At 40.0% G+C, this 18,082-nt stretch overlaps 1 long non-coding RNA gene across 1 annotated transcript in view; it reads left to right on the top strand.

Annotated features, from left to right (window-relative positions):
• LOC141370425 (uncharacterized) overlaps nucleotides 1-18,082 on the top strand; it is a 49,686-nt gene that overhangs the window by 7,722 nt on the left and 23,882 nt on the right. Inside the window, exon 2 of the long non-coding RNA XR_012374467.1 lies at nucleotides 5,248-5,348. This is a non-coding gene — a long non-coding RNA (uncharacterized lncRNA). The remainder of the gene's footprint in view (nucleotides 1-5,247; nucleotides 5,349-18,082) is intronic.

Below are 18,082 nucleotides of genomic sequence, written 5' to 3'. Positions count from 1 at the left end.
TTTCTGGGCTCTCGATTCTGTTCCATTGATCTATGTGTCTGTTTTTGTGCCAGTACCATACTGTCTTGATGATGACAGCTTTGTATAGAGCTGGAAGTCCGGAATTGTGATGCCGCCAGCTTTGCTTTTCTTTCTCAACATTCCTCTGGCTATTCGGGGTCTCTTCTGGTTCCATACAAATTTTAGGATTCTTTGTTCCATTTCTTTGAAAAAAGTGGATGGTATTTTGATGGGGATTGCATTGAATGTGTAGATTGCTCTAGGTAGCACTGACATCTTCACAATGTTTGTTCTTCCAATCCATGAGCATGGAACGTTTTTCCATTTCTTTGTGTTTTCTTCAATTTCTTTCATGAGTATTTTATAGTGTTCTGAGTACAGATCCTTTGCCTCTTTGGTTAAATTTATTCCTAGGTGTCTTATGGTTTTGGGTGCCATTGTAAATGGGATCGACTCCTTGATTTGTCTCTCTTCTGTCTTGTTGTTGGTGTATAGGAATGCCACTGATTTCTGTGCATTGATTTTATATCCTGCTACTTGACTGAATGCCTGTATGAGTTCTAGCAGTTTTGGGGTGGAGTCCTTTGGGTTTTCCACATACAGTATCATATCATCTGCAAAGACTGAGAGTTGGACTTCCTCTTTGCTGATTTGGATGCCTTTGATTTCTTTTTGTTGTCTGATTGCTGTGGCTAGGACTTCTAATACTATGTTGAATAGCAGTGGTGAGAGTGGACATCCCTGCCGCGTTCCTGACCTTAGGGAAAAAGCTCTCAGCTTTTCCCTATTGAGAATGATATTGGCTGTAGGTTTTTCATAGATGGCTTTTATGATATTGAGGTATGTACGCTCTATCCCTATACTCTGAAGAGTTTTGATCAAGAAAGGATGCTGTACTTTGTCAAAAGCTTTTTCTGCATCTATTGAGAGGATCATATGATTCTTGTTCTTTCTTTTGTTAATGGATTGTATCACGTTGATTGATTTGCCGATGTTGAAGCAGCCTTGCAGCCCAGGGATAAATCCCACTTGGTCATGGTGAATAATCCTTTTAATGTACTGTTGGATCCTATTGGCTAGTATTTTGGTGAGAATTTTTGCATCCATGTTCATCAAGGATATTGGTCTGTAATTCTCCTTTTGGATGGGGTCTTTGTCTGGTTTGGGGATCAAGGTAATGGTGGTCTCCTAAAATGAGTTTGGCAGTTTTCCTTCCATTTCTATTTTTTGGAACAGTTTCAGAAGAGTAGGTATTAATTCTTCTTTAAGTGTCTGATTGAATTCCCCTGGGAAGCCATCTGGCCCTGGGCTTTTGTTTCTTGGGAGATTTTTGATGACTGCTTCAATTTCCTTAGTGGTTATAGGTCTGTTCAGGTTTTCTCTTTCTTCCTGGTTCAATTTTGGTAGTTGATACATCTCTAGGAATGCACCCATTTCTTCCAGGTTATCTAATTTGCTGGCATAGAGTTACTCATAATATGTTCTTATAATTGTTTGTATTTCTTTGGTGTTGGTTGTGATCTCTCCTCTTTCATTCATGATTTTGTTGATTTGGGTCATTTCTCTTTTCTTTTTGATCAGTCTGGCCAGGGGTTTATCAATCTTGTTAATTCTTTCAAAGAACGAGCTCCTAGTTTTGTTGATCTGTTCTACTGTTCTTTTGGTTTCTAGTTCATTGATTTCTGCTCTGACCTCGATTATATCTCTTCTCCTGCTGGGTTTTAGGCTTTATTTGCTGTTCTTTCTCCGGCTCCTTTAGGTGTAGGGTTAGGTTGTGTATTTGAGACCTTTCTTGTCTCTTGAGAAAGGCTTGTATTGCTATATACTTTCCTCTCAGGACTGCCTTTGCTGTATCCCAAAGATTTTGGACAGTTGTGTTTTCATTTTCATTGGTTTCCATGAATTTTTTAAATTCTCCTTTAATTTCCTGGTTGACCCATTCACTCTTTAGTAGGATGCTCTTTAGCCTCCATGTATTTGAGTTCTTTCCGACTTTCCTCTTGTGATTGAGTTCTAGTTTCAAAGCATTGTGGTCTGAAAGTATGCAGGGAATAATCTGAATCTTTTGGTACCGGTTGAGACCTGATTTGTGACCTAGGATATGATCAATTCTGGAGAATGTTCCATGGGCACTAGAGAAGAATGTGTATTTTGTTGCTTTGTGATGGAATATTCTGAATATGTCTGTCAAGTCCAGTTGGTCCAGTGTTTCATTTAAAGTCTTTATTTCCTTGTTGATCTTTGCTTAGATGATCTGTCCATTTCAGTCAGGGGGGTGTTAAAGTCCCCCACTATTATTGTATTGTTGTCAATGTGTTTCTTTGCTTTTGTTATTAATTGCCTTATATAATTGGCTGCTCCCATGTTAGGGGCATAGATATTTACAATTGTTAGATCTTCTTGTTGGATAGACCCTTTAAGTAGGATATAGTGTCCTTCTTCATGTCTTATTACAGTCTTTGTTTTAAAATCTAATTTGTCTGATTTAAGGATTGCCACCCCAGCTTTCTTTTGGTGTCCATTAGCATGGTAAATGGTTTTCCACTCCCTCACTTTCAATCTGGGGGTGTCTTTGGGTCTAAAATGAGTCTCTTGCAGACAGCATATGGATGGGTCTTGTTTTTTAATTCAATCTGATAGTCTGTGCCTTTTGATTGGGGCATTTAGCCCATTTACATTCAGGGTAACTATTGAAAGGTATGAATTTAGTGCCATTGTATTGCCTGTAAGTTGACTGTGACTGTATATTGTCTGTGCTCCTTTCTGATCTATGCTGCTTTTAGGCTCTCTTTTTGCTTAGAGGACCTCTTTCAATATTTCTTTTAGGGCTGGTTTTGTGTTTGCAAATTCCTTTAGTTTTTGTTTGTCCTGGAAGCTTTTTATCTCTCCTTCTATTTTCAATGATAGCCTAGCTGGATATAGTATTCCTGGCTCCATATTTTTCTCACTTAGTGCTCTGAGGATATCATGCCAGTCCTTTCTGGCCTGCCAGGTGTCTGTGGATAGGTCTGTTGCCAATCTAATGTTTCTACCATTGTAGGTTACCGATCTCTTCTCCTGAGCTGCTTTCAGGATTTTCTCTTTGTCTCTGAGACTCGTAAGTTTTACTATTAGATGTCGGGGTGTTGACCTATTTTTATGGATTTTGAGAGGGGTTCTCTGTGCCTCCTGGATTTTGATGCCTGTTTCCTTCCTCACATTAGGGAAGTTCTCTGCTATAATTTGCTCCAATATACCTTCTGCCCCTCTCTCTCTTTCTTCTTCTTCTGGGATCCCAATTATTCTAATGTTGTTTTGTCTTATCGTACCGCTTATCTCTCGAATTCTGCCCTCGTGATCCTGTAGTTATTTCTCTCTCTTTTTCTCAGCTGCTTTATTTTCCATCATTTGGTCTTCTATATTGCTGATTCTCTCTTCTGCCTCATTTATCCAAGCAGTTACTGCCCCCATTTTTGATTGCACCTCATTAATAGCCTTTTTGATTTCGACTTGGTTAGATTTTAGTTCTTTTATTTCTCCAGACGGGTGTCTCTAATAACTCCCCCATTTTTTCAAGCCCAGCTAGTATCTTTAAAGTCATGATTCTAAACTCTAGGTCTGACATCGTACTAATGTCAGTATTGAGTAGGTCCCTGGCAGACGGTACTACCTCTTGTTCTTTTTGCTGAGGTGATTTTTTTCATCTTGTCATTTTGTCCAGAGAACAGATGAATGAGAGAACAGAATGCTAACAGGTTAACAACGTCTCCAGCAAATATACTCTATACAAATCAGAAAAGACCTGAAACCAGGGGCAAGAGAGGGAAAGAAAGAAGAGAAAAAAAAAAGGAAAAAGAAAAAGATAAAAACAAACAAAAACAGAACAAAACAAAAAAAGAAAACAGAATTGATCAAATATGATCAGGCTAGTGCATAGAGCAGTGCCACACACTAGCTATTGGGCATATTTTGGTCTGTTAGAAGAAAGTGCCTGCTAAAATTTTAAAGGAAGAAAGACTTATATATGTACAAAATAAGGGTTGATACAATGAAGGGATGGCAGATGAGTATAAAGATGAAAATTATAAAAGAGTTTATAGAAGGAATTGATAAGAAGTTGTTTTTAAAAGGAAAGAAGATTTAAAAAGAAAAAGAAAAAAGAAAAAAAAAGGGAGAGAATGTGATCAGGCAGGAGACTAGAACAAAGCCATACACTAGTGATTTAGGGTATATTTTGATCTGTTAGAAGAAATTGTATCTCAAAATTTTAAAGAGAGAACAACTTATATATATATATGCCAATAATAAGGGTAACTACTATGAAGGGATAAAAATATGACTCTAAAATTGAAAAATAAAAAATGTTTTTTTTAAAAAAGTGATAAGATGTTGTTTGAAAAAGGGAAAAAGAAAAATTAAAAAAAAACAGTTAAAAAAATTAACTTTGAAAAACCAATGAATTATGGTAAAAAAGCCATGAATTCTATGTGCAGTATTCCCCTAGTGCTGGAGTTGTCCCATTCTCCTTGATCGGTAAACTTGGTCTTGGCTTGCTGGCTGTTCGTGCTGATCTTCTGGGGGAGGGGCCTGTTGCCATGGTTCCCAAATATCTTTGCTGGAGGTGGAATTGCCCCGCCCTTGTGTGTCCGGGCTAAGCAATCTGCTTGGGTTTGCTCTCAGGAGCTTTTGTTCCCTGCAAGCTCTTGGTTCAGCTTTGGAGGATGAGGGTGAAAATGGTGGCCTCCCAATCTCTGCCCGGAGGAGCTGAGAACTCGGGGCCCTGTTCCTCAGTGTGCCCCCAGAGAAAAGCAGTCCCTCCTGTCTCCCTGGTCTCCAGCCGCACTCCGTGCTCACCCGACCTGTGATCGAGCGTTTGTATCTCTGGCACCCGACCCTGTGTGGAGTCTCCAAACCCAGCAGATCCCTGCGGTGTGCTCCCGCGCCACTCCTCCCGGTCGAGGAAGGGGAGTCTCCCTGGCTCTGCTGCTTGTTGGTTCCCTGCTGGAGGAACAGTAGCCCGACTCGGCCGCAGATCACAGTTTATGGCGACCCCCAGCTGAGAGCCCGCACCTCAGCTCCGTCTCTGCACCCGGCTTCCCCGCTCCAATACCTGGGAGGTCTGCTGCACTCAGGCACCCCCGGTCTTTCTGTTACCCCAAGGGTCCTGAGACCACACTGTCCCGCGAGGGTTCCACCCCCTGCTTAGCCACTGGAGTGACGTTCCTCAGCGGAGCCAGCTTCTAAAATTTCCGATTTTGTGCTCCGCAGCTCTATCACTTGCCAGAAGCAGCCGACGGAGGCCCCCTTCCCTGCCGTCTATCCTCCTGAATATCGCCTCGGATTCACTTCTCCGCACGTCCTACCTTCCAGTAAGTGGTCGCTTTTCTGTTCAGAGTGTTGTTACTCTTCTTATCTTCGATCTCCTGTTGAGTTCGTAGGTGTTCAGAATGGTTTGATCCCTATTCAAATGGTTTGATCTCTGAATTCCTGAGACCAGACGAAACCCAGGTCTCTACTCCTCCGCCATCTTGCTCCGCCAGGAGTGGCTGTGGATCTTGGAAGGTAGTACCTTGCCTCTTGTCCCTATGGGGTTGTTCATTAGTGCTGGGAAAATTTATTGCCTATCCAATGCTGAAACTTGACAAGATCTTCAAAGAGATTCCTTTTTCATTTTTCTTCTATTTTAAGTAGTCCTGTGGTCAGACATTGGCCAAACTGGAAGCTGGTATTCAAAGCCTGACAGGAAATGTGTTTTAGGCCTTCTCCCTAAGGTAAATGAAACTATGGACCCAGAAAGAATGAAGAACATTCTGGAACCTTGTGTGAGGACTCACTAGAACATTTCAAAGACACACAGCTCTGAATCTAGAACATAGGGATCTTTTGATTTTCACCTTTGTTGAAAGTCTTCTCCCTGAAATAAAGATGCAGATTGAGGATAATGTAGTTGGATGGGTGGAGCAGTCTCCATATCATTCAGGTTGCAACTCAGTTCTTTGAGGAATTAAAAGGAGTTTTGCTTATCTTACAAATGAGTCTTTATCAGAACAAAAATGTGGTTCCGAAAACAATTCAAAATCCACTTATCTTTTTTACCAGTCCCTAAACCTCCTGTATTCATCTGAAAAGGCTTGCAGATAGTGTAAAAGATCTGGACTTAGGGAACAAGAATCCATCTGGATGGAATTTGCATTTTTCCTCTGTGCCTATTGTGATGTAAGTATTTTAGGCAGTTTTTTCCAGGAACCAAGACAATTTTTATCAGGAGAGGAAAAAAGAAAAGGCTATTTTGAAAGCTAGATCTATGAAAAATCTTAAAAGTCTCTTTCATATTAAATAAAAAGCTAGTTGAGCAGGTAAGCTTATTCCATCTGCCAGAAACACCATTTGGATCCAGCTGTCCTTTTATAAACCGTGTCCTTTCATAAACTTTTGCGTTTGATACCTGTCTCATGGCTAAAATTTTAAAATGAAAGCTGTAGGATCTGTTCAAACTATTTGTGTATTTATGTCTAGTTATATATGTATGCTATAGATACACGGGCAGGTTTTTTTTTTTTTGTACCTCTGATGGGTATCGCCAAAATTAGTTTTTTAAAAAAATTTTTATTTAAATTCCAGTTAACATGCAGTGTGATGTTAGTTTCAGGCATCCATTATAGTGATTCAACACTTGCACACATAACCCAATGCTCATCATAAGTGCACTCCTTAATTCCCCATCCCCCCACCTCCCTCCCTTCTGGTAACCATCAGTGTGTTCTCTCGAGTTGAGTCTTGTTTCTTGGTTTGCCTCTCTCTCTCTTTTTTCCCCCCTTGCTCATTTGTTTCTTAAATTCCACGTATGAGTGAAATCTTATGGTATTAGTCTTTCTCTGACTGACTTATTTCGCTTAGCCTGATACTCTGTAGCCCTATCCATGTCATTGCAAATGGGAAAATTTCATTCTTTTTTATAGCCGGGTAATAGTCCGTGTGTATATATACTACATCTTCTTTATGCATTCATCAGTCAGTGGACACTTGGGCTATTTCCATAATTGGGCTATTGTAGATAGTGTTGCTATAAACCTCGGGGTGCATGTATCCTTTTGGGTAAATACCTAGTGGTGTAATTGCTGGATTGTAGGGTAGTTCTGTTTTTGACCTGCCAAATTTAATTTGTAAAGAGTTCAACTTAATTGGTTTAAAGACAATAGGCGTTATATAAATATACTCTCAGAAATATAGAAACTAACTCAAATATTTTGCAAGTTCACATGATCTAGGACAGCCCTCAGGAAATAAAAGCTAGTTTAAGTTTATTGGCTTAATTAAAACAGGAATGTCTTCAGAGTTATCAGTATTAAGTATAATACTTTTATTGCACCTCAGTTTACTAAGAGTCAAATAGGCTCATGTTAAATTCACATCAAATTCTGTCACAGCATTTGTCAGCAAGAAAGGTAACTTTAGATGGTTAGCTGTTTCATGTCTCCTGAAATTTTCATGAGTAATCTAAACATAATTGTGATGAACAAGTAGATTAAGTATATTTAAGTAAGACAAAAGTTTATAAGTGAGCTTTTCTACAATAACTATATTTTATGATATGTCTACTTAAAATTAGTTTCCAGAATTTTCTTGGGACAGCTCAGCCTACCTTATCATGTGAGCCAATTTCTTACAATAAATCTTGCATTTGGACAGAAATTTGACAAAACTTAGTGAGGATTTTCTTCACAGACAAAAGCAGAGGCCGGGGAGTGAGAAACAGATAGATATGGGCAATTGGGGGTATTAGCTAATAAGGGCTACCATTTATTGACCGCTTATGAAATGTCAGGCACAGGCGTAGCACTTTGCATACATTAGATCATTTCACCTTTGTTCGTGTATAAAGACTGGAGAGCAGGGAACCTTGTCTTGTTCCCAACTATATTCTCAATATACAGAATGCAAAAATTACTCAGCCTCTGCTGAAGGAATGAATGAATCCGTGGTGGAGCAACAACCCTAAAGCCCCATGATCTCAGTTTGACCACTATGCCAGAAAGAAGGGCACCAAAAAATTTATGCTTAATCCTGTGTTCCACCTAATTCTCACCGAAGTGTGGGCTTTGAGAAAAAATGAACTTTCAGAAATTTTTTAAAGCTATAATTGTTTTGTCTTTCAGGGTTATTTTTGTTTTTTGCTTTATTACTTAAAATTTAAAAAAAAATCCCTTTTGCTACCCATTTGGATTCAACACCCTTGAAGGACTTATACTATCTGAAAGTCCACGCACTGGAAAGGTCTTATTGATTGAACTGGGGGGTGCGGGGAGAGGCAGGAGGTAAAGCAGAAGGAGAAGAGAGGAGCTTTTCATTTGCAGGCCAGAATCCTGAATGTTCAGAAAAACTGTATTCCCCCAGGGACAGGTATGGAGGTTGGTTGGGGGGAAGGGGCAGCACACCAAGTCCATTTTCTCCTATCTATTTTACCTGATTTCTCTAGTGGTTCATAAACTGAGAAAAAGCCATTGGATACCGAGCAGGACAAAAACGGTATAGAGCTCAGTGAAGGACATACAGCAACTTTTGTTTTCTGTCAGACAGCTTACAAGGGGCTGGATCTGTTTTTAAGTGGTCATGGATTCTGCTTACCAATGAATGTGGTGTTTCATTTTCCAAGGGAAAGAGAATAATGTTCTCATCAGGAGCCTGTATTTCAGGCCTGGTACTGAATAATTACTGGACTGCTGAAAGCTTTCAAGTAGAAGTTCACCCTCCATATACCCCTTGGCTCACATTCCCATTTCAGCTACTTTAAGCTCTTGTAAACAGCATTTGTTTTCCATTACAAGCTAGGAAATGTGACTGTGCGGCAATGGTGCCGGGTCCCTGGAGAGGGCCTGCCAGGGAGGCCGTTTCCTCACATCTCCTTTCAGCTTGTAACTCGCTGTCGGGGTTGGGTAATCACTGAAGCTCCATGTCTTCCCATCCTATTCTGTTCCCCTAACTTATAAAACAGCCAGGGACCCGCTTGAGGACTAGCGGATCAACCAGATGTTTCCGGAGCACAAACAGTGTGCATTTCCCCTTGCACATCATCTTGTGAGAGGGGAGGCCTGGCAGGGCGCTCACCCTGGCTGACATCACTGGGCGAGGTAGCCTGGGGGAGAATTTCAAAGCGGAGCAGCTTGGCCAGGGAAGAGCTCAGCTGGCAGCCCTGTGCTGGGATTAACTGACCCAGATGACTCGGGAGAAGGAATCAGCAATTTACGTGTGTTCGTTCTCTGGGAGGAAGTAGACCCTCCATTCCTTGAACGCTCAGGGGCCGTGGGTGGACTGCCCCCGTGGCTCCACATACACAGTCCGGATCACCTCCACTGTACCGCTCCTCCTCCGACTCCCTGTGTTCCCTGACTTCTGCTTGAAGTTGCAGTGGGACAGGCTCAGTTGATTGCAGTGAATAATCACAGAATCATAGTAAATAATGATGATAATAATAAATTAATGCATCCTCCTTCCCCAGATGCAGCAAAGAGGAGCTTACGTGCCAGAAAAGTTATGATTTTGAATCATCTTATAGATCACCAGTTTGTCAGATTCGGGGTGGTAGGAACCAATAAAATAATTTTTTAATATAGAAACCAACTGACATGGTATTGCCAGCTTCCCCTCAGAAAGGTCGTTAAAAGTAAATCAAACCAAACAAATAAGTGAATAGAATGTGCCATTTACTACCACCACGATTTCATAAAAGAAAGGTTAGTTTAACCTCTTCTCAAATCTCTCCAAGGAATTTTCTTTACCACTCATAGCTGAATCCAGACTGCCAAGACCTGAACAGTTCCATGTGACCTAGGAACTGGCCCCTGCCTGCCTTTCAAGCTCTACCTCCTTTTCTTATTTCTCTCCAGCCTTCTCTCTCCACCTCAAATTTGCCTTGGTCTTTGCATTGCTATTCCCAACATCTGGAATGCTGTTCCCCCAGATCTGTATACAGTGCTCTGCCCATGGTTGGCAGCTTTTTGACATGGCTCCCAATGATCACTACCTCCTGGTAGTCACACCTTTGTGTAATCCTCCCCCCCTGCCCTGTATGTGAACTAAACCTAATGACTTGCTTCTAAAGAGTGGGATAGAATAGCATAGGTTTTCTCTGAAGAGTAGCAACAGTGATGGGATGTCATGTAAACCTTTGGTTATAAAAGACTGTCACTTCATTCTTGCTTATTCTCTCCAGCTCTTCTCGCACACTTTTGCCAATGAAGCAAGTTGCCATTTGTGAGCTACCCTCTGGAGAGGCTGGTATGACAAAGAACTGAAGGTGGGCTCTCGGCCAATAGCTGGTCAGAACTGAGACACTTTCCAACAGCCTGGGAGGAACCAAATCCTGCAACAACCTTCAGAGTGAGTTTGGAAGCAGATCCTTCCCTGTCGGGCTTTGCAATTACTGCAGTCCCAGAGGACATCTTGATGGCAGCCTTGCAGGAGCTGCCGAGCCAGGGACACCATAACCAGCTAACCCATGCCCCGGTGCAGGCACTCTGAAATATGGAGATATAGTAAAGGTTTTGTTTTAAACCAGTAAGTTCTGGGGTAATTTGTTACACGCAGCAGATAACTAATAACACTGCCTCACTTTGTGTAGGCCTCTGCTCAGATGTCTCCTTCTCTAAAGTAGTCTCTCTCAGCTGCAAAACAAAACAAATGACTCAAAACTAACTGCACATTATTCTCTATCGCTTTACCCATCTGAATTTTTATTTGTGCAAGTTATGACCACTTGCATTTATATTATGTGTTTATTTATTAGCGGCTTTGCTGCTAGAATGAAAACTCAGTCAACACTCGCTGTGTCTGAATATTGAACACTTATTCATGTTTGAAGAAGATGGACATGTATTTGCCCTGATAGTGCTTAAGTTTATTCAACAAATACTTATTGTAGGCTACTGTATGCCAGGCCCAGTGATTATAGGTTATTTATTCCTGTTCCCTGGGATCTGGGCCAGTTAATTTTAGTCTGTTGGCTAACCATTTTTTTTTCTTTAAGCTAAGTTGCTCTGTTTTGGTAACTTATCTTTTTGAGCCTTTACTTAAGCATTTGATAAAAATGCCATATAGGATGGAATCAAGGCTAGAGCTGTATGTGCTTTATTGAAGTTCATTGTTGAATGAACATTGTTTTTGAGAAGTTCTTATTTCACACTGTGCTGAAGTCTAACTTCCTGCTACTTTCACCTACTGGCCTTACTTAGCTTTACTCCCAGAAATAATAAAGAACCTATATAGTCTTTTTCCACAAGCCCTGCTCTAATTGCCCCATGAACTCTTTTCCTTCAGGTATAAGTTTTGTTTGTTGAATTGTCTCCTTTCATGCTCAGAAATTGTCTTGGCTATTTGGTGTTTCTTCATTTTGTGCTCATCTTTGTAGTTGAGATTGCCAAGTTCGTCTTTCTGCTTGCTGGAGAGGCAGTGTGTAAGCTGTAGCTATAACCCTTTCTCCACCCAGTTTCCAGTGGGTGTGGCAGGACCTCTGGTGCCATCACATGGTCTCCTGCAGCAGCAGCACCTAGGAGCCACCCTGTCTGTCTGTCTCAAGCTCCCACATTCACCATTGGAATCTGGAGGCAGATTCCTCCATTTCTGGGGTGTGTGAGTATAGCGGGTGGGGGGTAGATGGTGGTTAACCTGCCTGGCTGCTCTCCTCCTCTTGTGGGAAATATCAGAGGTAGCCTACCTCTAAACTTGGGTTACCTTGTTGTGTCCCTATCCTTGACAAATGCTTTCTTCCCATGAGTCCTGACCTGCAGCTTTCTCTGCAATTTTATCTCATCTATGTTCTCTTCGTTTCTGGTCCATGAAGTGTTAATAGTCCTTATGTTTCAGCCCTTATGTTTGAATCCCGATGAATGTATTTATGTGTGTATATTCTATTGCATATTTTAAAAATATAAAATGTGACTATGTGTATATTTTATATCCATAAGTGTGAATATATGTAGTCAGCTTAGGTGCCATCTGAGACCATTATCTCTACTTCCTTTTTTGTTGGCCCTTCAGATACTTGAAGATCATTATCATATTCTCCCTTGTTCTGTCCTCCTTAGTCTAAACATCCCAAGTTCCTTTTTCCCCCCAGCTTTTTGGGGAAACAATGGATATACATCACCATACACATTTAAGGTGTGCAGCGTGGTGGCTCGGTTTACGTAGATTGCAAATTGACCACCATGACAGGCTCAGCCAATATCCATCATCCTACATAGACACAATAAAAAGAAAAGAAAAAACCATTTCTCCTTGGAATGAGAACCCTCAGGATCCATTCCTTCAACAACCCGCTATGTAACACACAGCAGTATTAACCATGGATACCATGCTGTACGTTACATCCCCAGTTCCTTTAGTGATTCTAACTACAATAATTTTCTGACCCCTTCTCACCAAAACCACCTCCTCTATTCCTGTAGACATATTAGTTTATTGAATAGCACTGTTATGGCTCCCTGTGTTGAGAGGAATACTGAGAGTACAGTGGTACTATTACTTCTTATAATCTGTGCTCCCTCCTCACCCCCACTCCCTCATACTGTCCAAGTCTGGCAGATAATTTTTTTTTGCCATATATTTATACTATTGGCTCATAATAATCAATTCCCTTTCCACCTTCCTTCCGAATTTTAATATATAAATTCTGTCTAGCAACAGTTGCCCCATCCTGTACTTGTGTAATGATCCTTCACTGAAATGAATGACTTCACACTAATCTCTCATGAGTTTTACCATGTTAGTTTTAACCTCCACATCCTGGTGCAGTGTGTGTTGGGAGATGCAGAAAAGCTAGCTTCAGTTTATTCTTGCTTTTCCCAAACTGATACTCCTCTGATACATTGATTCCCAATGAATTGTGGCTCCTTCCATCTATAGAACATTTTCTCCTCTAGTATTCATTTATCAGAGGACATGCTGTAGGAGCTTCTTAGGTGAAGCCTGTTTTTACTCACTGGGATTATGTTATCCATTCATTCAGTAAAGGTTTGTCAAGGGCCGACTCTGTGCCAAGAGCCAAGCTGAGCATTGGTTATACAGAGATAAACGAACAAACATGGTTCTTGACCTCATGGAACTTATGGTTTAGTATTTACATTTTTTATAACCATTTGTAGACTTATTATTATACTTATAATTGTTAGTGATTACAGTCAGAATTTTACTTTTTTAAAAGAAGACCAATCTTTTTAATTTTTAAAAGAAGACCAATCTTGATAAAGCAAAAACGGCACAGTGTTTGTTAATTGTACAGTCTAGGTGGTGGGTTGATGGGTGTTCACTATATAATTCTTTCAACTCTTCTGTATGTTTGAAAATTTTCATAATAAAATGTTAGGGGAAAACTTACCTATCCTTCACAAGCTATATTTCTTTTATAGTCTTCAGTCATGGAATTGTACATATCCCTTTTTAAAATTGTTTATATTGCTTTACTTTTAATGTAATTCAGGATACTGCAGCCTCTTTCCCCTGGGTTCTTGGGAGAAATTATCATGTAACAGAAGGAACACTTGTATTGGAGATGGACTAGGTAGGACTCAAACTGAGTCCAGCACCGATTGGCTTTGTGCCCCTGGCAAGTCACTAAATGTCTCTGAGCCTTGATTTTTCTCATCCCTGAAATAGGGCTAATCATATTCACACCCCAAGTTATTGTGAAAACTAAATAAAATTAAGTACATAAGCAGGCATATTTAAAATGCATCCTGCCCCACTTCTACTACCACTCCTTCCACTTATCTACCTTGCAGATACCATTATTTCCTTCCTTAAAAATCTGAATTAAGTGGGTAACACACATTCATGCCTTTTTCTTCCTTTAGCCTTTGGAAAATAAAATTCCTAGAAACTCAAATTCATAATGTATTAGTGATGCTTAGGGTTAGCAAATACAGGATCAGAAGATGTGAATTTATCCATCACCTTCAAGTTTCCTTTCTGTTCAGGTATGGGATTGATGTTAAGGAAGTGCCATTCATATCCTGACCAGGTGGTCTAAAATTGCTGCTGTGGTTGTAAATGCTTTGTTGTCATTTCCTGTCTTCATTTAGTCTGCTTATGCTACTGCCTGTGTGTCTTGATTGCTCTGTCTGCAGTATCTTCCCCCTTTGAGCCTGTGAAAGCCCCATACTTCCTTTGAGAACAAGTTTAGTACTGTCTTTTTGACTCTTGCTGTTTCCACTGTATTGTGTCATATCTGAAGATACCTTAAAGAGCTTACTACTAGCCATCATGTAGCCAGAGAAAAGCAACTCTTCCATTTTTGAGTTCCCTGCATATAGGACTGGGAGCACCTAGTAGAGATGATTCATGGTGCTTGCATGGATGAATGAGTAGAATTCATCATCCCTGGGTCTCAGTTTATTTCCATAAAACAAGAGAGATAGCCAGGTGACTTCAGAAGCCTGTTTGAGCCCTGAAATTCTTTGGTTCTTTGTTTTTGTATAATGTTACTCACATACAGTATACTTTTTTTTTTCAAGTATTTGTCTTAATGCCAGAACTTTCTCTATAGTCAGAAACTTCTTGATTTTTAAGCACCTGGGATTTGGAGGCTTATACATCCCCTCTCTCTGAGTCTTTACCCTTAATTACACCAAAGGTATGTTGAGTTGATGTATCTAACCAGTTCCTGACATATCTCCCACTCCAAATAAACAAACATGCATCTCCCCATCACCTTCACCCTTCCATCCGCTCCGTCTCCCAGAATACCCAGTTTAGAAGATTTCTTTGGCCCTGTGACCTAGCTCTGAAGAAGGTTGAGTAGGTTCATGTCTCCTGGAGGAGCCTTCTGGGTTTCTGGATAAGTACTAAGATGATGCTGGTTCTTTTGAGTCTCAGACCCTTTATCCTCCAGCGTCTGTGGAATTAGTTGCTTAGAAGATGTTTAAATTCTAAATTCTAGGATATTGTGAGTCCCCACTGATTATTCTGGAGAGTGAGCCTCTCCAGAATAAAGGAGGCATGTCAGGGAGGTGTGAGACCACATCTTCTGTGTCCTCTCTCCTCACTGTTTGAGTGCCAGCATGCTGGACTTATTTCATGTTTTCACTTGTCTATTATCTCGCCTGGACATACTCTTCGATTCCTTTTCACTTTCTCTGGCTGCTAAAGCTTATTCATCCTCCAGATCTCAGTTGAAAATACTACTTTCTACAGAGTTTCTTGAATAGCCTATTATAACACTTACTGCACTGTTGGTGATTGTCTGATTATTTTTGTGATTTCTTTACTTAACTAAATTTCATGTGGGAGGAGATACTGTCTTTCTTGTTTACTGTTGTATCCCTAGAGCTTAGCACAGTGCTTGACACACAACAGTTTCTCATTCTGCGTGCATAAGTAAATTAATGAATATAGTGGTCCCTTTTCTCATGGGAATTGACATAAGCTGCACAAAATAAGTGCACAATGTTTATCATGTGTATTAATATACAACGCATAGTATATTAATGCCTCTTATTTTGCAACTCCTAAGGATCCTGTGGACATAATATTGTTTCTCTCATTTTGTAGAAAGAAATATTTATGCTTAGAAGTTATTTGATTTCCCAAGATTACACTACCACTAGAAAGTAGCACAATTGGATTTGAACTCTGGTATCAAATTAGGTACTCTCTCCATAATTCTGCAACAGTGTGCAGCAAATATTACAAAATTGGTACAAAATTCTGCATTGCAGAAATGGGAGAATTCACCCCTAGATAAGATGGTATTTGAGTTTGGATTTGAAAGACAAGTAAGATTTTTTTAAAAATTCTGTTCAGTTACCAAAACCAAACCAAGCAATTACCCTTATACATTTTAATGAATTCAACTAATACAAACGTATTTAATGTAAGAAGGGAAAATTCTGCCCTTCTTATTCTAATTATGTTCCCAAGATACAACCATCATAAACCCTATCTGTGTATGTATATATACACTATGGTGGTTTTATTTGCTTAAAAGAAATCATACTGTAAATACTCTTAAGCATCCCCCCCCTTTTTTTTTTTATCTTCAATACAACTTGGACAACCTGGTATTTGGTACATTCATATTCACCTGCTGCATTTGTAACTGCTGCATTTCATTCTTTTGTAGGAATGTTTCATAGTTTGTTTAACCAATCTTCTACTGTGGGCATTTACTTAGATGGTTTTCCGTATTCTCCTTTGTAGATAATTCTGCAATAATCTTCCCTGAATATATGTCTCTGAGTCCTCATTAAAGATTTTTTGGCATCAATTGCTTTAAAATAGGATCTCTTGTGTCATGGGTTATATGCAGTTTAAGTTGTGAATGAAGCTGACAACAGTGCATAGAATGTGCAGAAGCTAGAATTGGAGGGCAAAAATCATTCAAGGTGGGGAAAGTCCCATAAATAAAGGTACCAAAAACCCTAAGTCACATTCCTTTACTGTTCCCAAGATGTTTCAGCATTTTGCCCCTTTGTGTGAGCTCTGATGACAAATTCCAGCTCCTGCCAAGACACCAGAACCTATTTGTCAGTTTGTCTCTTTATCCTCCCTCTTGTGCCTTCAATGATGAAGTCTCTAGAGGGTAAACACTCTCATTGTTAATCTTACCACAAGAATCCCTGAAAACCAGTGTTTGCTGCCCTTTGGTTCTTTACTTTAATGACACCTCACCACACACAGACCCCTTATTGTGCTATTCACAACTTTCCAGATGAAACCAAGGGCTTGATTCAACTGTAGTAAAGAAAATGAATTCTCCACAATTCCATACACATACATGAGCTAACTCTCCTCTTTCCACCAGCGACTAAAACTTAAAATTGAATGAACATGACATGAGATTTTTCTAAAGAGTTATCCCCTCACAATCAGCTTTATTAAAGGCACAAATGTGCAATCGCATTTAATGGTGTTTATTTTAAAACATACGATGTTCACCCTTGAAAGCCTATTATGCATCTCTCACCTTACAGTGAACAAAAGGGCATTGTAACTTCATGTAGTCTGACTGCTTGCTTAAATTAGGTCTGCACTCAAATGAGAAAAATACTTGAGTATCAGTCATCTTGGAATCCAAGGGTCTTATTCATAGAGCATGTAGGGCTCTATTCATAAATGATTTATGTCTTTGCATAAAGGGGAGTGGGGGTTGTGTGTGTTGCTCAGAGAACCATCGACTGCCTCTCCTGAGTAATTTATACAAGATCAATATTTATCAAAGTGAGCCAAGAATTGTACTGTAACTCTCTGAGAGCCAAATACTTCATTTACAGTTCCTTCACCCATGGAACGGAGCATGACAGATTAAAATGTTTGCATAAAAGCTACTTAAAGTGGTCTCACTTGGTTCCTGTTGCATTAGATTCAGTGTGATGCTTTGGCAGAAATTGCAGATTTCTGTCATGGATGTTGCTCAATGACTAACACATAGTAGATACTGTTTTTAAAAACCTATTTGTTGAATTAATGACTAAGGGAAATAAGTATATATTCCAAAAAGAAAGGAAGATTCCCCACTGTATCATTTTTTAAAATTTTTTATTGTTATGTTAATCACCATACATTACATCATTAGTTCTTGATGTAGTGTTCCATGATTCATTGTTTGTGCATAACACCCAGTGCTCCACGCAGAACGTGCCCTCCTTAATACCCATCACCAGGCTAACCCATTCCCCCAACCCCCTCCCCTTTAGAACCCTCAGTTTGTTTTTCAGAGTCCATCGTCTCTCATGGTTCGTCTCCCCCTCTGACTTATTCCCCTTCATTCTTCCCCTCCTGCTATCTTCTTCTTTTTCTTTTTTCTTAACATATATTGCATTATTTGTTTCAGAACTACAGATCTGTGATTCAACAGTGTTGCACAATTCACAGTGCTAACCATAGCACATACCCTACCCAATGTCTATCACCCAGCCACCCCATCCCTTCCACCCCCCACCACTCAGCAACCCTCAGTTTGTTTCCTCAGATTAAGAATTCCTCATATCAGTGAGGTCATATGATACATGTCTGTCTCTGATTGACTTGTTTCACTCAGCATAACACCCTCCAGTTCCATCCACGTCGTTGCAAATGGCAAGATCTCATTCCTTTTGATGGCTGCATAATA

The sequence above is a fragment of the Callorhinus ursinus genome, unplaced genomic scaffold (genome assembly GCF_003265705.2).
Source record: "Callorhinus ursinus isolate GAN/ISIS: 27379988/994484 unplaced genomic scaffold, GSC_fseal_2.0 scaffold34, whole genome shotgun sequence".
NCBI classification, from domain to species: domain Eukaryota; kingdom Metazoa; phylum Chordata; class Mammalia; order Carnivora; family Otariidae; genus Callorhinus; species Callorhinus ursinus.
This window is presented reverse-complemented; position numbering and strand designations above follow the sequence as displayed.